The sequence below is a fragment of the Falco biarmicus genome, chromosome 1 (assembly GCF_023638135.1).
Source record: "Falco biarmicus isolate bFalBia1 chromosome 1, bFalBia1.pri, whole genome shotgun sequence".
NCBI classification, from domain to species: domain Eukaryota; kingdom Metazoa; phylum Chordata; class Aves; order Falconiformes; family Falconidae; genus Falco; species Falco biarmicus.
In genome coordinates, this window is record NC_079288.1 from 39,302,971 (window position 1) to 39,326,874 (window position 23,904).

General features: G+C 42.5%; 1 protein-coding gene across 1 annotated transcript in view; it reads right to left on the bottom strand.

Moving 5' to 3' along the window:
• The window catches only part of HIC2 (HIC ZBTB transcriptional repressor 2), a 75,798-nt gene that overhangs the window by 10,474 nt on the left and 41,420 nt on the right, over positions 1 to 23,904 (bottom strand). The window contains exon 2 of the mRNA XM_056336918.1: positions 23,734 to 23,803. The gene's annotated coding sequence lies outside the window, so the exon portion shown is untranslated. The remainder of the gene's footprint in view (positions 1 to 23,733; positions 23,804 to 23,904) is intronic.

Here is a 23,904-nt window from a genome sequence, read left to right on the forward strand (position 1 = left end):
CCCTGTTTTGACTGCTATAGACTGAAGATTTTTAAATCTTGTCAATACAATGAAGAAATGAAATGTAAGCAAGTGTTTGCTTACTGACCTGGGTATGCTGAGCCAAGAGCATTTGCTGAACTAGCCTGAACAGACCACTGCCAGCATGAACAGGCCAACGCACATTTAAATAGTGTGCAGCTTTAAGCGTAATGGGCCAGATCCCCAGGGATTTGGAGCTTCCCCCTCTCCAAGAGATCACACACTCTAGGACTGCATATGAGCAACATACTACTGGCTGCATCTGCCAGCATCAGGGCTCTGCTAAACACTCAGCAACACTCGGCTTCAGGAAGGCTGAATGCTCTATAAAGGTATTTCTTGGACAGCAGCTCAAATGCAGATTTACACCCAGATTACAGCAATTTTGCTACTGTGAAGCAAGAAGCAGTTCTCCATAGTTTTATTTCCCCTCTAGGGCAGAGATTAGCAGAGAACTGCTTAAAACAAAGGTGTTTCCTACTGTTAGAACATCGCACTGCAGTCAGAAATGAAGCTTCCTGCCAATTCCTAAGCACAGAGCCCTCTTATATTATACATTTATTTTCAGTGCTGACATGAAGGAGCATAAGACTACCTAAACCTTTTAGTGGGAGGAGAAGAGAGGCACGGACATTGCAGATCTTGTCGAGCAGAGCCAGGCACTAAAAATTCCTGCATATCTGCAGAGCACAGTTGATCTCAGGAACACAGTAGTGGCACAGAACAAATAAAGCCTCAGAAGCCAGTGAGCAGCAATTGATGTTGGGCTCTTCTGCAGCCCTTCAACAACTGAGCAAGCTCAGTTCCAACCGTATCTGCATTGCAAGTAGTAAAGGCAGCTTTGATATCCCATGCTAATCTAATGACTTGTTATTGCACTAAAATACCACATGTTCAGCAGAGTAGCTCAGCCCACACAGGAGGAAGGACACCCTCTACCCATCCACCAGTTAAGGCCCCTTTGGTACACAAATTTCCTGTTTCCCAGCTACCTTTCCGCCTTGATGTACAGATTTGTCCCTTTACAGTGCAAGAATGTAGGACATGACTAAAGGATTGTGGCTACCTCCCAGCTAATCCTAGAGAGTGTTAGGCAAGATCAACAACCCTATGAGTTACACCAAATGAGAAGATGCTTCTGGTCCTAAAAGCTTGGGCCCTGTCCTTCAGTATGGTAGGCCACAGTTGGCAGGGGGTGCACAGGGTGGCAGCTTCATGCTGAGCATTGCTCAGGGGGTGAGAGCACGCAGCACGGTGGAGAAGGAACATCAGAGAAAAAGGAACATCATGATCCTTTTCCAGCTGGGACTGTCTTATAGCACCCTCCCAGTTGCAGCACTGCTTTAGGGCTCTGAGTACACAGGTACAAGCTGATAACTGCGTTGTGAAACACAGCAATACTGGAGCAAATGCATGGCCCTTTCAAATGTCCCTGCATCTGGGGAGGGATCTCCAGGACAGGGATGAGGCCAGCAGCTGGGAGCGTTAAATCCGCCAGCGACTGTGACTCAGACCCTTGGTTACAGCACTTGTTAGAGCAAACAAGGCCTCAGAGAACTGGGAGAAATGAGAGAGGTTTGATAAAGATCCTCCCAATCTGCCTGCTTATTTTTGTTTCTTGTGTGGACTCAGCAAACTTTTCTGCAGAGAGCAGCAGTCTCCACAGGAGTGTCTGCATACAGAATGCTGCTAATATCATGAGCTTGCTGCAATAGTTAATACTGAGCTCCATGCTGAAGGGTGCTGGAAGGACATGGTAGTAACAGCCTTGGACCAAAGTGTCATCTCTCTCACTGCATGCCAGATACCAGTGAGCACAGAAACAAATTTTTCTGTCTCATTTTCTTCTACAAGACCAAATCTCATCCCTTTATCTCACCTGTACCTACAGATGCAGCAGCAACAGCTCTCAACATAAATAAACAATGCCTTAAATACAGCACCTTTTGCCCTTTATCCACCATTTTCTCCACCCCACCCCACCCCCACCCCCCAAGAACTGACCATGCACTCAGCCCTGTATTCTCAGGGAAATCTTTGTCTCTGACTTCACTGAAGTGAAGCTTATTCAAGCAAACTTCTGTTTAAGAGAAGTTTGGTCCTGGCAGTATCAAGACTGTACTACCTGCCAAACGTCCCTCATCAAATCAAATCAAATTCTTAACTGATCACCCTGAACCCTTAATTTGGTTCTTTGCAACCACCAAAAATAGTTTCTGCAGCTCTGAGCCTGGCAAATGAGAAGATGCCAGAAAGCCACTATTGCTTGTAAAAGCAGAAGGCCTAACAGACTCAAAGTTTTGCAAACTGTCTGCATTGCATCTAAAACTACCCAAGCTGAAGATAATCTAAGGAGAAAGCAGGGTTTACTCATTTTCAAAATTCTTTGTTTCCTCAGCTGCCTCTCATCAACCACTACTTCTCATTTTGACTGTTTTATTCCTCTGTCTTCTTCACTTGAGACTTCACTTCCTTTATGCTCAGCTCACAGGCTGCAAGGAGATCACTTTACATACGATTCCAAAGTCCACCTCTTCCCAGCAAGGCTTCCATCCTGACATCCTTATCCTGCAGCATAGCCCAACAGTGGTCCAGGCCCGCAGATCTCTCCTGTGCATTTGGCCAGCCTTCTCTGTCAGTTTCTCAGCTTTGGGGATTACAGCCTCAGGCACCAGAGGCAGCCCAGCAAGGTCAGGGAGTGTTGAAAACTTTGCTACAATCCAAAGCACAGGTTCTTCTTCCTTTCCTTCCCTATACACTATTCTTGTCAGGGTTAAGGATTTTCTGGCAGTCCTCAAAACACACAAATTATAGGCTCTTGTGATGATTCAAAAACATCTCTCCATTTTTAAAAAAGTGGAAGGGGAAGAAAGAGCAAGGCAGAGAGGAAGGTACTTTTGCCCAAGATTTGGTTTTGAAAAGAGGATTGGCAGCCTGTGCACATGCTTTACCCTGTAATCTGAAAGCTCCTCAGGATAGGACCCCTAGAAGCATTTTATACTGAACCATATACCCACCCCAGAGCAAAAGTACCAGCGGCTCCCCACATCCATTCTAGTCTGCTCAGCTTCTCCTAAATCAACACTGCCAGAAGGCAAGACAGCACTGTAACAAATTAGCACCACTCACAATTTGTTGAAGTTGCTGTTCCATTGTTTGTTTATTTAAAACACGCGCGCACTTACACACACACACACACCCCCCCCCAAGCTTGCTCTCTGCTGCCATCACCCAGACTCCAGATTTGTAGTCTCGGAGAGGCAAGCAAACGCGATGGATTAAACCCGTGCAGAGCAACAGCCACTGCACTGGGACTCTGCATTTTGCTCTTTCACTACAAGCAGAACAGAAGAATGCACACACCGTTCCAGTCTGGAAGATCAAGGTGTCAAAAATCCTTATTTTGGCACTTGACAAGGGAAGTGTTGTTAAGAAAAAGGAAGAGCCACAGGCTTGAAAGGACCCAGCACTAATAAAACTCTTAGTGCTAATGTTATTTATGAACATCCAAGGGAAGATCTGCACCCCTTATCAGCCCACAAGATGATAAGACCTTTAAAATAGGAAACATGTCTTATTTCATAAAGCACTGTATAAGTTCACAAAGTACAGTATTAGTGGTAATAAATTATTGTCAAAGTCCAGCAAAGAGGTGGCTACAAAACCTGAAAAAGTACCACTGCTCCCATTTCATTCTGAGCTCTGGTTGACCAGTTGTTCTGACTTTGTTTACTCTTATGCACCAGTCTGTTTTTACTTTAAGAGATTATTTGGGAAATGTGCTATGCTTTTATTTACACTGGAGAAATTAATGTTTTATCATGAGGTGATCACGACAAGGGTGATGTTAAAGAGCTGTAGTAGATTCTTATCCTTCCACTAAATACATGCTGGAAAATTAAACTGTATCAGTGTGCCAGCAGATTCCTTTACACAGCATTTCTGTCTGTAGGTACGTCCTGCACACAGAGAACCCTGCGATCTGAGTAGTTGCTCACCAGCTCATCATGTAGCCTATAAAGACAGCTTCTTTTTGATTTCTCTTGGTTCATATGACATTAAGCTTTGGGCTACTGCAGGCATATTTTAAAGGGCAGTAAGGTCAGCATCATCACTTCAAACCCTTATGTGCTTTCATTTAGTTGGTTTTTTTTGGTTTGGGTTTTTTGTTTTTTTTTTCATTTTAGAGAAGTTTTTCTGGTTTATGAATGCTCTAGATATTTATGTATTCTGGCTGCTGTATCACATACTGCTAACAGGTAGCTACATCATCCAAAGCATCTCTGCTGGCCTGGGTTGAGCATAGTTTTGGTTTCTGGACAGGTGAACACTAGATACCACAGTAACCTCCACCAGTTTAACAACAGTTAAGAAAATGACTAGATTTTATACACAGATTGAGACCTTTGCATGGAATTCTGCAGACAATTCCAATTTTATTCTTTGGATAACCCATGGTTTATCAAGTGTTTAAATACTTAAGCTTAACTATTTCAAAACCTACTCACTTTACATTTGTCACCAAAGTCAATTGCTAAGCAATTTGTGCATTTATTTCATGTCAGAAAAAAGCCTCAAAGAGTACAGAAGAATGGATCACCCTTCTTTCAGCATTATTAAAAGCATCTCATTGGTAATTATTCTCCTTAAGATAGGTGTGGGAGAGTGAAAAGCTGGAGCAGATTCTATTTATAGAAGATAACCTTGGGAAAAACAGGAGGTACCAGAGAAACAGGCATGATATTGTGACAGTACTGAACTAGCAGAAGACACAGGTGTACCAGGTATCTGTGCCAGAGAGCTCTGAGAACACAAATGTGGCTGGCCACACCTCCTGCAAGATTTAGGCTTGGCTGGCAGGTTTCATAGGCACTCAGATGAGAATTCACAGAGGCAATTCGCATATTTAAAAGCTTGAGCAAGAGTTAAAATAAACCAAAAACACACTAAAAGACTATTTTAAAAGCTTCCTGGATCACTTCCCGTAGAGCTCTCCCCTCTCAGCAAGGAAAGTGTTTAAACAAAAAAAGCAAAAAAATCCCAAACAGAACCAAAACAGCCAGAGAGACTGAAACCTCTGTCACACAGATGAAACAATTCAGCAGTTTTATAGCTACATAAATAGGATCTGAATCTGGCCAGAGGAGTAATACATGTACAAACTACTGCTAACAGCCACAACAAACATTGATACTACACCTTAGACTGGACGGAAAAAGTAAAATTCTTATATCCTTACAACTTCTAACAGAGCCTACTGATAGAACAGCATCAAGAGACTCCCAGAGGATGTAAAAAGAGTATATTTTGTGAGGATATATCTGGATTAAAACATCTCTCTTGGCATTGTGCATTCCCAACACCTGTATCTAGTACCTAGCTGCTTTCAGTCCCTGGCCCACATTATTCAGCCACACACAGTTCTGTCACGGAGAAAGGCTGAATAAGTTGTAGCATTGTTACGCCACAGTGCAGGTGCTCCAAAGCACACGTATCCTGAGGCTCACAAACCTAAGAAGACATATGCCTCATCAGCCACAGGGATATCCTGATGCCATCCAGCTTTCTCTGGCCCATCAAGTCAGTCCATCTAGGGTTAATCTAATCTATTCTCCAGATGTTTTCTTGGCAGCCACCTCACTTAAAGAATATGTTTTAACATCAGGAAAACCACCCCAAAATCCAAAACAAGTCAGCTCCTATAAAGAGACAAGAAGGATGCCACCTATGCCACTTATTCAGGCATGATGTATCCTCCATCACGGATGCTAACATGGCTTTCACACACCTTGTTTCTCTGCTATCTCTGTGTAAGAAGCCTGACAATAATCCCAAATCCCCAGACCCTTCCAGGACCAGTCATTGCACACACAGACTCATTCCAGACAATTGAAGTCTTTTAACAGGGTATGTAACGTAAAAGCCCATTTAATCTTGTGCAGGCAAGAAATAGCAGGGACCTGCCTGTAGAAAAATTAAAAATTATATAGTAATTCATCAAATTGATTTAATACAGTCAGCTGCATGCAAGAATGCTGGCCCAGGCAGAGATAGTCCCAATAGTATGCATTTGCTTACAAACAGGCAAGGTGCTTTGGCACAGCTACTGCATCCTTTGAAAAAGTTGGTTTTGACATGTTGGGAGAGGACTTGGATTTTCCAGCTGCTCTCTTAAGTAGGAGGCAATCAGTGAACACACCCAAAACCTGCAGCAGACACCACTCTAAAATTTGTCTTCATTATGTTCTAATTTTCACACAACTTTCTATTATTTATAATAGCCAGCAAAAAGTGCTGATAAATATTTTTGCATTTCTAAACAGCAACAACCAAAAAAAAAAGAAAAGAAAAGGTCAGGAAAGAACAAATTATGCGTAACAGCACTTTCTCCAGCAGTAGCCGTAGAGAATGTTAGGTCAGAGTTTACTGCTCACATTTTCCCTGTTATTCTTGAGCCAATAAATCAAATATGGGTGTCAGATTTGGAGGGTTTCAAAACCAAAGGTGTGTTGGAAAGGGGATTATTGTGGGTTTTCTTTTTCAAAGAGTTATTCATAACAAAATAGCAAAGCTGGTGAGAAAATAAATTCTGCTTTCCTGTCTTGCAAATACTATTTCTTCCTTTGAGAAGAGACTGGGTCACAGAGATACGCAAAGCTTCAGACAGGACTAACAACTGTGCTGACATTTACTGAAGTGCCCAAAATACTGACTGATAAGTTTGGGTCTTTCAATGGGATGAACGGCACAGTAGAAATTCTTAGTCATGGTAACTTTCTTCATGCGTATTTTTTTATTATTATTTGTATAAAACTTTTATAGTGAAAGACAAAAATATGGTTATTAGATGATACATAAAGTACACTAGGACTTCAGAAAGGAGTCCAAACTCCGACCATCTCTCATGTGAAAGAAAGGAAGATTATTGCAATCCACATTTCTTTACCTTAACTTCTATCTTCATAGGCAGTGTGAAAAAGCTTTTTTGTTCATTTGGGTTTTAATTGATCATATCATTTAAAGGACTTAATGAAGAAACTAAAAATCTGCAGAACGGTTTGTTGGGGGGGGGGGGCGGGGATTAGAAAGATAAGAGCCTCAAAAACAACCCAACCCCATCCAAACACAGGGTTTATTCCTCTGCTGCACATAGAATTGTGGAATCATTTAGGTTGGAAAAGACATTTAAGATACAGTCCAGCTGTTAGCCCAGCACTGCCAAGTCCACCACTAAACCACGTCCCTAAGTGCCACATGTACATGTCTTTTAAATACCTCCAGGGATGGTGACTCAACCACTTCCCCGCGCAGCCTGTTCCAGAGCTTGACAGCCCTTTCAGTGAAGAAATTTTTCCTAATATCCAGTGGCACAGCTTGAGGCCATTTTCTCTTGTCCTATCACTTGTTACTTGGGAGAAGAGACCCACCCTCACCTGCCCACAACCTCCTTTCAGGCAGCTGTAGAAGGTGATAAGGTCCCCCCTGAGCCTCCTTTTCTCCAGGCTGAACAACTCCAGTTCCCTCAGCTGCTCCTCATAAGACCTGTGCTCCAGATACTTCCCCAACTCCATTGGCCATCTCTGGACACGCTCCAGCACCTCTGTGTCCCTCTTGCAGCGAGGGGCCCAAAACTGACCACAGGATTTGAGACGCGGCCTCACCAGTGCCAAGTACAGGGGGATGATCACTTCCCTAGTCCTGCTGGCCACACTGTTTCTGATACAAGCCAGGATACTATTGATTTACCTTTTTGGCCACCTGGGCACACTGCTGGCTCATGTTCAGCCAGCTGTTGACCAGCACCCCCAGGTGCTTTCCCGCCAGGCGGTTTTCTAGCCACTCTTCCCCAAGCCCATAGCTTTGCATGGGGCTGTTGTGACCCAAGTGCTGGACCTGGCACTCAGCCTTGTAAGACCTCATACAGTTGGCCTCAGCCCATCGGTCCAGCCTGCCCAGATCTCTCTGTAGAGCCTTCTACCCTCAAGTATATCAACACTCCTGCCCAGCTTGGCATCCTCTGCAAACTTACTGAGTATACACTTGATCCCCTTGTCCAGACCACTGAGAAAGACATGCACACTAATGCCATTTTGCCTCCCCATGAGAGAAACAAATCCAAAAGATTTGGCATAAAAGGCCTGGAAGACACTGCACTCAGTTGGACACATGGTATGGTGGTGCTGGGAAGCAAAGAGGCAGCTGAAATTATATGTGAATAACAACAACATTCATAGAAGTTCCCCTTGGATACATGTCAGCATATGGGCATGATGTATTGAGACTGAGTATTTGCATTTCACAGTCAGATGCCAAGATATCAAAGCTGGCATGCTAAGGTCTTCTGACATTCCTTGAAGGGAGTCTCCAGCCATCTACACTGCATGTGTACAAAGTTGTTCTGCTCGCAAGGTCTCTTTCTCTCTCTCATAGCACATGCATTTTTTATTTTTTAAAATATGTGATCTAGGTTAGTGCTCATGGAAGTAAAGCATTAACAGCCACAGCATAGCACAGGCAGCTGGGCAAGCTCTGCTGATAGATGCCTGCCAACACAATCAACTCCAAATTAATCCTGCACTGTGCTCCCACCCACACACAGCAAGCAGGTAGTGCTATGGTGCCAACTTCTTCAGTCAGCATGTAGGAGCAGAGAAGTGCCATGTTACTACCTCGTCTTCCAAAGGCCACAGTGGAGCATTTTGGTATTTGCATACAATAGGCCCATAGACACCTAAACAATTAGAGTGCAGGCCTGAATCCTCTGCCAGACATTTTTTTTAAAATAAGATGTGGCATTCCTACATCACTGCCCTCTACAACACTTCAGTGCTTTTATGTTCCTCTTTTTTTAAAGCCAGCATTAACCTTGCCAGTGGTACATCATATCCCATTATTTTCCCAGCTGAAAAAAAAAAACCAACCCCTAACAAAAAACCCCCACCAAACCACCAAAAACAAAACAGAAAAACAAACCACAGAGAAATAGATCCATCACTACTGATGGTGAGGCATCATGATCTGTTTTACCCCATCCAAGCCCATCACTGTAAAGGTTAGGTCTTGCCCTTTTCCTGCATTAGCCCTGGTCTGGCTCAGCGTTAGTCTCATAGTCTTTGGGATAGTGCAACAGAGCAGGCAGGGAAGTACAGCCAAGGACCAGAAACACTCAGAGCTGACTGTAAGACAAATCCCATGTGTCAGAGGTTACAGTAGCAATTGAGGATTGTGCTTCAAACTCCAAAACACCCTCTAGTACCCAGAAAGGCTGCTGGCAAGAGGCGAAAGATGGTGGTGAGACAGATAAACAGTGAAGAAAAGAAATTTCCTGCAAATTATTGCTGACCCTGCGTGGTGCATGTGCAGTGAAAAGATGGAGCAGAGCAGCACTCGGACCAGGAGGAGTTTCTCTTCCATAGAGGGAGGGACAGAAGGGAATACTCCTTCCTGCCTTTGGGCCTGAAATTACCTTCTCTGATACCCTAGTTTACATCGTCAGAAGTGAAATCAATGCCTAACTACACAAGATGTTTCCATTTTGTGATGATCTTGATTTCTAGAAGCTTAACAGTTGTCAACCCTCTCTTGGAATCTTGTAGCAGCCCAGCAAGAATGAAGGTTTAGAGGTTCTCCCAAAAGTCCCCAAAACACATCAGAAACTGGAATCTGCTGCAGGGCTGTAGTAGTACATTGTCTCAGCAGATTCAGTGGGTAACGAGGTCTTCTGAAACAAAGTGTAGTAAGTTTCTGCCTGGACTTGCCAAAAGACCTTAATGCAAATACAACTCCAGGAAAATTAGGGTGGACTCTAGTGGCTGCCTCCCCCTCAGGGTTGTTTTTTGTTGGTTTTTTTTCCTTTTTTTTTTTTTTTTTTTTCTTTTCTTCAATCATGAAGAAAATTCATTACAGTTGCATTTAAACTGAGGTTGTGATTTAATTTTTCCAAAGCAGGCAGGGCAGGTTTGAAAGCCTGATATATCAGAGTTTATGTGCTTCCTGAAGAACTAGGGTAGCTGCAGAGCCTCCCCCAAGGGGTGCCTGGTTAGTCCCCTCGCCTCCTTGACACAGTTGCTGTCACACAGGCCACCAGATTCCTGGCAAGTCAAGCAGGCTTGCTTCTTACAACCAAGCACCCCCACATTCAAACATGCCAGTACTTTCCTTGAAGGTATTTACAGTTTACTTTTAGTGCTACTTTAAGTTCAAAGGGGCTAGTAAAGCCCCATTAAGCCATTTACATCAAACTGGTTAGTTAATTATCCTGTTGCAGGCTTTAAATTAGCAATTTATAACCCCTTCCCTAGAGATGCTAGTATTTGGAAACAACTCAGCCGGGACATTTTGCAGGGTGCAGTTAAGGAACAAAAAAATCTCACTAAATCCAACCACCGCCCCCACAAAAAATCCCCTAGAATAAATCTCTTCAGTTTTTAGTTGGACATTGATTAACTCTGGGAGAATCCAGTAGACATGGGGGTGTGAGAGCCCACCATTACCAGCTGGTGAGAATAGTGAGATCACATCTACTTTAGGCCCTGTCTGTGCAGCAAAGTACGGTCATGTAGAAATGTAGATAGAAAGCTAGCCTGGGAGGCACCACCACTAGATGAGGATGATGTTTTCCTTACAATGAGGTATTCTGCTTCTTAATACCATAATCAAAGGTATTTTCACGTTCATATGTACAAAAATATGTCTGCCCACAAGGAAAAAAACCAATTTGAGGCTTTGGGGCTGGTCAAGCTGTGAATGTCAGCATAGAGGGACTAAAGAGGACCATGGGTTTTGGTCAGCACCTCTGCAGGCGAGGAGCCACCACTTGCCACACTGCAGCCATCCTTCATGATAGGATTACAAGATTCAGATTTATACCCCCTTGCATAAGGGTCAGTGACCTGCTCACAGTGAGCCTACCCCATGGCCAGGTGAGGCTGGAGCCGAGGAGTCTCCATTCCCAGGATCTGCTTCCCTGCCAACACCATTTCATTTCTGCGAAGGAGAATCTGTTGTCCCCTCAGGGTCTGGTTATTCCAGTCCACCGCACTCAGAATTCAGAGCTATATAGAAGGGAATAATAACCACCTTCCCCCCCAAGATGCCTAACTGCCCAAACTAACCAGGTCCTAGAGTAAAACATGCCTCTCACCCTCTCTTCCTTATTTCCACCAGCCATTATTAGTTCTACAAACAACAATTGCCATACTGGATGTTTATTGGAAGATTCTGTTTAAAATAAAGATGGGAGGAAAAGACTGTCCAGTTGCTACTATTTTCACACAATGATCTATCAGGTACAGGAGAAATCTTGGCCCCAGTCCTGGAAGCTGTCCTAAACCAACAAGCACTAAAACCTCATGAAGAACAGGAATCCATGGAAAGAAAGGACATGTGGAGTGAGACCAAGGCAAATAGGAGATTCCACATTAACATCAAAAAAAAAGGCACATAAAGAAGTTTGAGAGAAAATTTCCATTCTAATTGAAAGACAAGACAGATCGAATCAAGTCATATGACAGACCCTGCAATTTTTTTTCCTTCATCTTAATACATCCCCTTTGAAATGGCAAAAAAAACCCAAAACAAAAAACCAAACATCTGCCAAGTGTCAGATTAACTAAAAAAAAAATATACAAATCTAAGCAAGTTAATTTCTTCATACTGTACAACCATGAGGTTTATTTTGCATTTGCTTGATTTTTCTTCTGTATGGAAAGTAACCATTTAACAACAATTTTTGGCATGGGGGCAGATTGGAAGGAGAGCAGGAAAGACACTCAGACTTCAAACCAAAGGGACAAAATATTTTTGTACAAAATTTTGCAAGATGATATCACTTTTAGGTGATTTACCACTCCAAATTGCAAGACAAAGGCCTTATAATGAAAACACAGGTAAACACAACATAAAATCTGAATTATCTAAAGGACTGAAAAACCCAGCCCCACACATAGATGACATTCTGCAAATTCTCTGCCCTTTCTTGGGAGCAGTTACACCCAAACCATCAGTCAACCTAGAAGCTGTTCTCTCCTGCTGATCACTCTGGAATCACACACCAAGGTAAAAAAAAGTTCAAATGCAAACACTAGCCTGGCCTTTGAAACAGTCCAGTGCTAACAGGCTGCAGGATTGTTTAATATTAGGGAATTATAAAATAATGTGACAATGGGGAGAAGGAAGAAAGCAAAGCCCTGCTGTGGATGAAATTAAAGTCTTCCCTGCTCCACCAAAACCTTCCATTTCCAAGGCATGCAATACCCAGGCCTGTGCCTAGAACAGGTGTGTCTCCTTAAATACCTCACATGTCACACTTGTGTCTCATGGATACAGTCCTGCGGGATTATATTAGTACCAGCGCATACCAGCTGTAGCTACCCCCAGCGGTATCCTGTAACTCCTTGCACGGGGGGAGCTGCTCTCCATAGCACGCAGAGCCCCTTGCCACATTACTTTCTAGAGACAGACAGCGACCCTGCGACTGCAGCTTCAGAGCATTTGTGTTCTGGGGGTCGAACCAGTTCAGGGACAAGCAAAAGACCTCCACCAAGAGCAGGAACAAGGCACTGCCAAGAGAAAGTGAACAGCAGGGTCAAAGGGTTAAGGCCCTAAAAACAAGGAAGATGACATATCAGGGGGCTCCACATATTCTTTTTGTTCCTTCCTCTGCATTATTACCAGCAAATTCTCAACTGATTTGTGCCAAATAGGCACTCTGAAGATCTCCCTCAAATAAAAAAAGATGCACGGCTAACACAGCAAAGTCCACTCAGCCATTCCCAAGCAGAAAATGCTGACAGGGCACAAGGCAAATATGGCTAGTGCAGGATGAAGGAAGGACAAAGGAGAGCGAGCCTCATACATCTCTTAAGTCAGTGCAGGAAGAGACACCCCTTGGCAATTTCAACCTAATTCTTCACTAAGCCTTGGAGGATACTAGCTGCTAGCCTAAGCAGCTGAAAGAGCCAACAGAATTTTTTTTTAGGGCAACAAATGCATTAATGGCATTTTTTGTGTCATATCTTCATGACTGACACAGATAATAAAGAGAGGAGCTACTTGGCAGAGCTATAGTCTGCATCACTATACAGAAGTATTCTTCAGCATGAAGAACTGCCCCCTGCCACCTATCTCATGAAAAGCACATTGTAGTACTTAACAAGGAGCCAGAGCACCAAGGGATATGAGAAGCTGCTGACCAGCATGCGCGAGCTCGGAGGTGGAGAACCACAAGGCCCTGTAGGATCCTCATGTCTTATTCCTCCTTAATAGCACAAGTGCCTTCATTTTCCAGCAAGCAATTCTTTCAACAGCTTTTAGGAGAGGGAGTACACGAGTGAGAATGCATGCACCAGTCTTGATGAAAAGTCTAATTTATGAGGAACTACCACATCCATAAGTTATTCCACTGGTTAATTAATTCATATTTCCAGGTTTGAGCATACATCAGGTTTGTCTGCTCATCCCTACGGTAAATAGCTCCAGGCATCACAAGCAGCCACCAGGGATGAAGGCAGCACCAAGCTAAACGTTCTTCTGAAGTGGTGTAGGTCTTTTTACAGCCCGCCTCTGCTTTATAATCCCTCAAGGGCTGGGTGATACAGTGGATTCAACGAACCCAATTCATCCGTCCAGCACAAGTGGGAAGCAAAGGGAAATTCTCCCATACTCCACATCCCAGTCATCTGTTTATCTCACTGGCCATCTCTGTTCAGATGAATCCAGAATAAGGCCATTACATGACAGTTCATTCTCCCATAACCAAGATTTAGCATCTTTTGTGTTTTCTTTACTCTTTGCCAGCCACAGTGTTAGTGACTTCCTGGCCAGTTAGCAGCCAGCCTGGTAAGAGCACTGAACTTTACACATTTGTCATGAGATCTTAGAATGTACACTGTCACATCCTTCTGGAGCAACATGAAACCAAATCACAAGAGCAGGTCTGTGTTCCCAACAGACAAATGGAGGCCCAGCTGTATTTTATAACTGCAATATACAGGATGTGCACTTCCAGAAACCTTGACACTTAGTGACACATCTGATGCAGAAGCAATTATTTAAGAAGTCATTTAAGGAAAATCCCCACATTTAGTACAGAAGTGCAATTATTCATTTCATTTTTCCACAAAAAAAAAATTCAGACTTTGGGAAAACCAGGCCATCTTATGAGCAACCTCTCTGTCAGACAGAGCTGTGTTCCCACAAGGAGATAGCAGTGCACACGTTTTCTTTGAAGACTCAGAAAGTCTGAATTTCTAGGTAAGAACAAAACAAAGTAGCTGATTTCAAGCAGGAGTAGTTGAGAACAGCTGTCCAGGAGCCTCCATACAGGTCTCCATACAAATGCTCGACTCCTACTCTTGTCAGTACTTGCAAGTGTTTAATCCAACTGGGGTTCTTTAACCTCCAGCTATTTTGTGACATGTCTGTCTTGGGGCATAAAATCCTGGAGAGCGTCCCCTTAAATCAAATGCATTCATTATACAATTGAAGAAGTTTTATAGGGGAAAATGGCAAAAATCCTGCTGTCATTAAGAATAAAAATAGTGATCTAGTGCATAGCAATGATTAGCCAGATAGCTATCCTTTTTTACTTGGAACCAGACTCCTAATTCAGGTGTTTTTTTCTTAAAATAATATATAAACAAATTATTGGAAAGTTTTACGCAATTTTAAGCAGTGGAATTTCAGAGTTCAATTGCAAGCTATTTCACTATTGGACTGTCTGCCTCTAAGGTCATAATTAATTTTAATTTTTGGAAGCTGCAGTACAAAAATATGTGACCAGGAGTAAAATAAGAAAAAACTCTTTAGGACACACTTGTAGTTTGTATCAAACATACAGGAGACAGGAAAATAGGAGGCCAGGTGCACTCATCTTCAGAGTCAGCTCACACACCTTGAGAAGTATGTAAAACATGACAAATTCAAAATTCAATTTCCCATTTAAATTTTGGGGGAGGATAATGGAGATGAGAGACAGAGGAAGGGGAGGGAAAAGACCAAGTGTTACGTTAGTGACTTGGTACATGAACATACAGAGGGAGTTCCCTTTATCTGTGTATCACATCATAGCAAATACAGGAAAAGCCATGGCAATGCCATGCCAGCAGCTAAATGAGCTTTTACTTATTTATTTATTCAGATAGCATCCAATAGTAGAGGAAGGGTGGATTTAAATCAAAGTCATTTAAAGCTACCAATTTTAATCTTGTTTTACATTTGAGCTCTAGTTATTTTCATAAAGGATGATCAGTGGCTGGTAACTACTAAGCCATACTGATTTGCAACTAAATATAGTCTGCTCTCAATTTGGTATTAGTTTTTGCTAACTGGAGAGCTGCACTATCTCTAGTTGAAAGATTTATTCTTTTTTACAGGTATTTATTCAGCTGACTTTTTTTCCTCCTTTTCTTATTTTAGTAAAAACCCTGTAACTTTTATTAGACATTTTCTTTTTCTCATTTTAATCATACTGCCTGAAAATTCAGAAAGTAACCATCCATCAAGCATTTTCTGACTTTGTTTTCTTATCTTTTCATAAACTTTTCAGTCCAAACACGCTGAACATTTAAAACAAACAATTAAATAATCAGCTAAAGCTCAGTTCTCTTTATAACTGAATTTTCATTGCCTTGTCCTTTAAAATCTAGAGTTCCCAGATAATTACCTCCTGTTATATCTAGTTCTTATTCACCAGGTTAGAAAAGGAAAGCAAGGATCCTAGGTTGCTTAAGCTTTCACTATTTTCTCAACTGAAATCCTTTACTGCATTAAACAAACCAAAAATAATTTTTTTTTTTTAATTGGCAAAAAAGGCCTGAAGGTCTCCCTGCAAAAGCAGGTACATCTGCCAAAAGCCCAGTACTTTCTTACAAACTCTTGTTCCTCATGCTTAGAACGCTCAACTGCGTACAGTCTGTCCCTGTCTTTCCTTCAGCCTTTGGCAGAAGACAAGCAGCGCCTGAGTACAGACAGGCCTAAACTCACCAAGATGTATGACAATTGTTTAAGGCAGCTATTGTAATTTCAAGGAAGTATTTTTTCTTAGGTATTATAAAGATTGTTCAATTCAGTAGCTTTTAGCCACTAGATCTACAGTGCACTTGACTTCCGCTCAATATCCCACAAAATCCTAACATAAAGACTGCTAAAACACAAATGGGAATAAGCAACAACAGGGAAAAAGAAACGCTCGCACACCATGAAAGCAAGAGGTACAGCAATTCCCTACAATATGCATTTTGCTTCTTTTTCTGTGGCATACATACTGAGATGCTGTGATTGGATATTTCTCTAAATTACTAAACAAAATATGGCCAGACACACATTCCCCCACCCCGCCCAAACCTTAATACACATGCTACACTACATGTAAAAAGATAAAGTTGGGTGGGGTTTTTTTTCTTTTTTTGCTATCAGGAAGATGACAGAGGAACAAGACACCTTCACCTGATCAGACACAATGTTAGGTGAAAAATGCAGAAGGTCATGAAACCTTCCCATGCTACTTCCAAATTCATGTTTGTCTTCACAATCTGTGACATTTCTCAAACCATTTCTGCAGTAGGTTCCTTATTTGTTTATTCCTTCCCAAGGTAGCACTTATATTTATAAAATTCACACCTTAATTTCTAGCACAGACCTAGCTGCCTGTCAAGCTTAGGAAATCTGAAATGAAGTTTTCCTTTTTGCCTGCTGGGGCTAAGGCCTGGGCAAACTAGCTACTGCTTCTAGAGCTTCCACAGAAGGCCCATGTCGTTTCCTTAAAGCAAACACTTCATTAAGTGATGAGGCACAGCTATGAGCTCACATGCATCTTTCTTGTAATAATGTGTGTACACTTACATGAAAGAGTAGAAAGGAGTAAAAAGTCAATACATTTACTGCATCCCTGCGGCTGCATGAACGTCAAAGCAAAATGAACCATTTGTTCTTAAAGTCAGGAGACACTCAGCCTGCAAGGAGATCTGCCTAACAGTTTTCAGTATGTGAAATAAACATAAATTTCACACTATTGTCCAATGGTTGCTACTAGGCTAACGGTGACTCATATTGCCACCGACAGAACACACCACAGTTACATTTAGAGCAAAACCAGTTGCAATTCAGCCAATCTTGCAGCAGTCTTAACCAGGAGAGGTGCATCACACATGTAGCTACTGGTTTCTAAATGGTGGAGGATCCTGTTCAAGCTCATCCGTGACCGCAGGTCAACCATTCAGTAATCTGACTGATGTGATTACAGCAGGAGTAGTAGTGTATTAGACACTGTCCTGGCCCCATATCATGCTGGCCAACCCTCATATATGTATTGGATGTTGAGAGAATCTCCCTGGATAATTTACTAGTATTGATGGATTTCAAGCTGTGGCTAGGTAGCAAACATGCAGAATTAATTGTTCAATTCTTACAGGTTTTGGGAAAAAAAAAAACCCCAAACAATCTGAATGTGTTGAAAAGATAAAGCTAATAAAACCTCTTTGCTCCTTGCTACAAACATCAGTTTTGCTGGTGTGAGGGGAGAAGCAAGCAGGGGGAGTAAAACTACACATCCCTTCTTTAAAAGGAAGATGACTTGGTACCTCAGAAATACTAGTGAGAACACTATTCCCCTTACCTAATAAAGCTCCTTGTCCAGTATTAAAGTAATCTTTCAGTAGCATTTCAGCCACCTCAAAGGGCAATTTAAAAAATAATGTAGGGGTTTGATGTTTAAACAAGCCTTTCCAGCAATTACTTGTTAATAGCATCCAGAGGCTCCAAGTAAGAAGCAGGACCCATCATCCCAAGCAATTTATAGTAGCAATATGTAGAGTGAGGCAGAGGAATGGAAGAAAAATGCTGGGGGCAGAGAGAGGGGGGAGGGTTAAAAACCACAAGTAAGATTGCTAAGTAAGTCCAACATCTAAAAACTGGAATAAAGGCCAATGCCATGCAGCAAAGCCCTCTGGAAATACAAACTGTTACCAAAAAAAAAAAAAAAAAAAAAAGTCATTACTCCCTTGTTTGCCCCATCAGATCAGACCCAGCAGCTTTCCTGCAGCCTGCACAGGAAAGCTCCAGCCTTCAGCCTTTTGCTACCCCTTTGGCAGCTTTGTGCCAGGCAATGACGGCTGACAGATGCAAACTCATTTGCCTCAGGGCTGCCTGGCATATGAACTCAGAAGGGCTCTGAGCTGGAAAAGAAATTTCCCAAGAGAAGAAAGACACTCTTACTGTTTTGCCTAGAAAAGCCTCTTGTATCCCTCCTTCAGAGAGCTGAGCTGCGTTGTTTGTAAGGTGCATTATTCACACTCATGCTGCAGACCGTACTCCTCCTCAGGGCAGGGGAATGCCACGCTGCAGCAAGCTTGCTTGCTCCCAGGTTCATGTGGAAGCAATCCAAGCTACTCAGCTCCTGACAGCTCTCCAACTGTTCTTCCACGCTGTACTGCTTTACGTTACATTGCTTTCCCTGCCAGGAGGCACTGCTGTATTACAGTACAATCGTCTAGCAATATGTAAAACTGATTTTTTCACCTCCCAAATACCAACTGACTGGTGCCACAGCAGTCACAACTATGTCACTGCTTGTGTGCATATACAAGAGATTTAAATATCTTCCCCTTTCTTCAGCCTCCTTCCCAACTTGCTGCTTCTTCCCTCCCTATCGTGCTCCCCAGTCCTTTCTGCGGAGGGCAGCCATCCTCAGACCAAGGTGTCACTACTACCCGAGTTCAAATGCCTAAGCCAGCTCATTAGGTGCATTATCAGGCAAACCGGGTGACTGGAGCACCAAACACAGAAAGTGAGAAAAGTAACTAGAAACACTGTAGTGACTCACAGCTTCATTAACAAGCTCAGTTTTTTGTTAAGTCAGAATTTTAATGAAGAAAACAGGCTACAGAGGCATTTTATAACACACACATTTTAGAGCTGTTAGGAGGCATTCAGCTCCTAATTCTCTTCATTTCAGTGAGTTACTCGTGGGCTGCAAGGCAAAACTAGTTCCCTGCACTGCAGTGTAGCTAGTTTCCTTTCTAGTTTTGAACTATGAAAAGAGCTGTTTTATAAGAGCAAAGGTCTAGCTCGGTCTGTTCTTCAGGAGTAGCCAGAACAAGCCCCCCCACCCCTGCCCCAGAAGGCATCAAGAGGAGGGGTGGGGAAAGAAAAGCAGTAAAATAGAGTGCAGGCAGTCTTTTCCCTTCTTGTACCCTGTGCAGTTGTTAAGATCACCTGATCCAGAGGCTGCATCCAGGCCATCACTTTTAATAAGAACTTATCTGTCTTTCATCGATTTTTCAATCTGTTTAGACTTCTGCTATCCATAACACCCTTTGGCAACGACTTTCACATGGTAACTGTTGCTTGACAGAGTGCCTCCTCTTTGCCTGCTTTGAATCAATTTAGTTAACATCAGAACCATGAAGAATCACTCCCTACTCCCCTTCCCAACCCCATTCATGATAGTATTAAACATTTGCATTTTCTGTAATAAGTCATCTCTATGGCAAAGAGAGAAATCATGCCCACTGACTTGAGACCCATCTTTGATGGTCTTCTCTGCACCTGCTCTAGCTCTCTACTACCTTTGGGAGGTGATAATCAGAACTGCATAGTGTGTAAGATACTGGCATACCATGAATTTACATAGCAGCATACTGATGGTTTCTGTTTGGTTTACCAGCTTGGGTAAACATCCAGAGAGTTTGTCCATTCTTCAGGGGCAGCGTTTCCTCCCAGTTGGCAATTAGTCTCTCGGCAAGAACTTTTTGGGGGCTTGCTTCAGACAGTGTTCTTAAGTAGTCTGCTGAGGTGACAGGTGAAATTTTTCATCTCCCAGCAACTGCTGCCACAGATCTCTCAACTTTTTTACCCAGTTCAAACTAGTCAAACTTTCAGCTTTCAAATCCCTGCTGTTTTCCCCCCCTCAAAGTCTTCCCAAAAGCACAGCAGTTTGCAGCTGCTCGGAGCTCACAGCTACCTCCTTTCACCTGTGCACCCAGTGACAAGTTCCACAAGCCAGAGAAGCACAGAGGACACAGTTCTCCCCAACACGCAGGGGGAAGCATTGCTGCATTAAAATCTATACAACCAAGAAAGCTTTCTTAAGCTTACCCCAGCACATATCCCAGTCTTAAGAAATTTCCAAGGCATCCCCATATAATGACTGACTGTCCTGAAGGACCAGTCAGACTTGGCACTGTGATGCACAATTCACTACTCTGCTTTGTAGGCCCCTACTAATCCCAAGAGACATGCCTCACCAAATACAGCTGCTCCATATAATTGCTTGGCTTATCTCCCCTGCCTTAGCTGAGCTACCATGGTTCTGAAAGCCCTCAAAATTAATGATAGATATGTTTGCAGATTAAAATCTATATACCTATGTAGTGCTATGTGCATCACTTGTTCATAACAGCACTGGCAGTCACAGTGCTCAGCTGTAGTTTCTCTGCTTCTTAGTGGCAGCTCAAATACTGCCAAATTAGCAAACGCTGGGAGAAACATCAGAGCAGTTTGACCCCAGTTTCAGAATTTGTGGGAGGCAGTTGTAATGCACCATGAGAAAGATAACACAAAAAGTTATTAGCTGAGACGCTGCATCTCAACATACCTGACCAGAAAGCTGAGCAGCTATTTTGAGCACAGACTCCTGTGAACATGCGGTTAACAAAACTACCTCAAGACAGCTTCACAAAATAATAGCACAGACATTTTACTTCCACAGTTACAAACCTCTGAATTTGAATGAGCAAACTACAGAAATAACAATCTTTGTACATTAACAAAACTCTACTACTATCTATGAGCATAAGATAGCATGCAAAAGCCAGGCGAATAATGTCATCCAGTTCAGCATATTGAAATTTAAACCTTCCTTCTGGATATTTCATTTTCCAAACATTTTGCATACACTGCCTGCAAAAATAACACTGGGTGTGTTAAGTGCTGGGGAGAAGTGACCCTTTCCTTCTGTTTCCTAAGGAAACTAGTGTAGGATAGAACATCACTTTTACTCAGTAGGATGAGAAATTCCACCAAATCCCTTGCTGGAGCTCTGACATAAAGGCAATTCAGAAAGTCAGCCAGAGACCTGCCCACACCCATCATCATTAGCTTCCAAGACTGGAATGAGAAAAAGTTGCATTTAAGTTTTGCACTCAGCCTTGGATGTTAGTCACCTCAATTTTCTCTTTTGAAATATACACACAATACATATACACACACCCTCCACATATTTATACACACACACATATAAAAATCACTTCTGGTATTTCATCCGAAATCCCCACTCTGACAGTTTTTGAAGTGCTAAATCCAATAGATGGCTTCCCCAGTTAAGTTACCCCTTGTATTATAAAATGCTGCCATCCGGTGAGGGATTGGAACCAGCTGGGAGTTTGAATACAGAAAACACAACAGTCTGCTTACAATGAGCAGAAAAGTTATCATTGCGAAGCAGTTTACAAAGAGAGTCTTAAACACTATTACAAGAAAGTGGCAGTCTGTTCAGGGCTACACTAGGCAGGCAAAAAAGGTTGAGTCACAGGCCTAGTTACTTGCTGCTCTCCAGGAAGATGTGCACAGACGGGTGAGGAAGCACTTAGTATCTCCTGTATCTCCTGCGCCACACTGGACTCCTGTCCAGGCCTTGAGCTGCCAAAAGTCAGCACATACTGTTTGCTCACATCCCCTTTCTTTAGTAACCAATTGAGAACGGTCCTTAGCTTTAGCATGAGCCAAGAAATTTTTTTCTTAGTCTAAAAAGATATAGCTCTAGCTTGGCTGGTTTCAGGGAAGATTTAGCTGAGAAGAATGAGGATGCCCTCCTTGAGATAGATATTCTGGCCTCTTGTGGGCATATCCCAGCAGGACAGGACTTGATAATTGAGTTATTGCAGAAAACGCATTTAAGCTCAGTCCTGTCAATATGGCCCTCTCCCAGTTGAGACCAGAGGAGCTCTGTTCATCTGGCATCTTCCACATTTATCCTGCCATTGTTCCAGAAACAGAAGTATTACTGGTGAGGAAAAGTTACCCATAGTAAGGGAGTGGGCTCTTCTGAGCCACAGAAAGGGGACAATGGGTGAATTTACTTTGCAATTTGAGAAGAGTACTGCTCACTATCTAGGACATTTGCATAAAACAGCTTCCTCAGCTCTTGGTTTAATGAATAAAGCAACCAGATCTTTCAATGCATATTGCAAATAACCACAAAGATTCGCCATCTGAAACTGCTATACGTGGCGCTCTCTCCATACCCACTGTCTACAAGTAAACATTTCTCAAGTGATCATGTGGAAGAGCTGGAAGCGGGCAGAGCTCAATGCCTGGCCAAGCTGACTCTTCAAGGAAATGGGACAACACAATGCTGAAGGTCTTGGAGATACTCTGCTGTGGCTTCACTATGTTCAGTTTCTCCTCAATCAAGTATTCTTAAGAATTTCTAGCAAGCTAGTAATGTTTCTGCTATCAAATTTCTTGATACCTACTTGGGAGAAAATTTAGCTCGATACATGAACATTTGTGTGGCATATTTCTTTGTGCTGTGAAAAAAGTCAAGTGAAGAGCTGAAGAAACTTGCCCAAAGTCAAAACAGCACCTACAGAGCTGAGGGGGGACCCCCATTCTCACTCCCTTGATTCCTTGTCATTTTGCAACTAAAGAAATGCATAGCCAACAGGCAGTTAGATGAATGACAAACCTGCACAGTGATCGGGCTTCAACCACTTGAGCTAAAGCTGCTTCTTAAAGTCAACAGACTGGCATGCCCCGAGAGCCGCCTAGCAGGCATACACGGGTGAGACACTGTGCCCCATGATCTATCCATGGGGTTAGGCAGAAAGTAGCATCCAAGGTACCTGTCATGGCAATATCTAAATGTAAGTATCAGAGCACTTTACAGACAAAAAGGTCTTTCCCCCAGGCTGTTTAAAATTTGCATGTTCCTGTGTAGCACTGAAGATAGCAGCAATGGTGATTCATTAAGATAATGATTTAAGTAGGAGGCTTAGGAAAGTCAGGGTGGATTAACATCCAAAGGGCTGCAGTTGGAGCTTCTGCACTCCAGGCTGCCACCTTCCCTTTTAAGGGAAGGGACGAATTCCAAAAGTCAGGAGAACTATGAATTAACAACTACTATGCCACAACTACAGTGCAGTAAAGCACATGAGCACCATCTCTACTCCAGCTCATCCTCCTTGGCAAGGTCAAGTACACAATTTTATGCTGCAGGAAAGTTTTCATGGCATTATAAATTATTGCCTTTTCCTGTATTTGATTAGTTTGTTAGTGTAGGTTCTCAAAAAAAGATTGTGCAAATTTCTTTGAAACCAATTTCCTGTCCACCTTAAAAACAAAGTTTTCCTTTGACCAGTTGTCTTTTTATGCTATTGAATAATCACATGGGTTTGATAAATTGATTGCTCCTACATAATAATGTAAATATACACATTGGAAAAAAGCACACAAGTCCTTTCCACACCCCAACATTTAATCAAATTGTAATCAGTTACGAGTTGAAACATGCATTGTCTGTAACACGAGGTTAACGCTCAGACAGTAACAGGCAGCTCATACTATCCCTGCTCAGAGAGAGGCATTTGTACAGTGGTTTTGATGTAATACTTTCAGTTGCCTTCAAGAGAGATGCACAGGCAACCAATGTTGCTATTCTTCCACTCACTCACAATAGTTGCAATAGGGCATCCCAGTGTATATTGCCCCACTCACCGCTAGCTGTGCTTGGTCTGAACGTCTTCTAGGCACTCTATCCCATGCTGATTCAGTACAGAATAGCTTCCTAGAATACAATTATAGAAAGAGTAAGGGTTTGTCTTAAAAAGGGATTATTCCAGAACAGCTATTCCTTATTAACTATTCCAAATCACCTCTTAGTTAAGA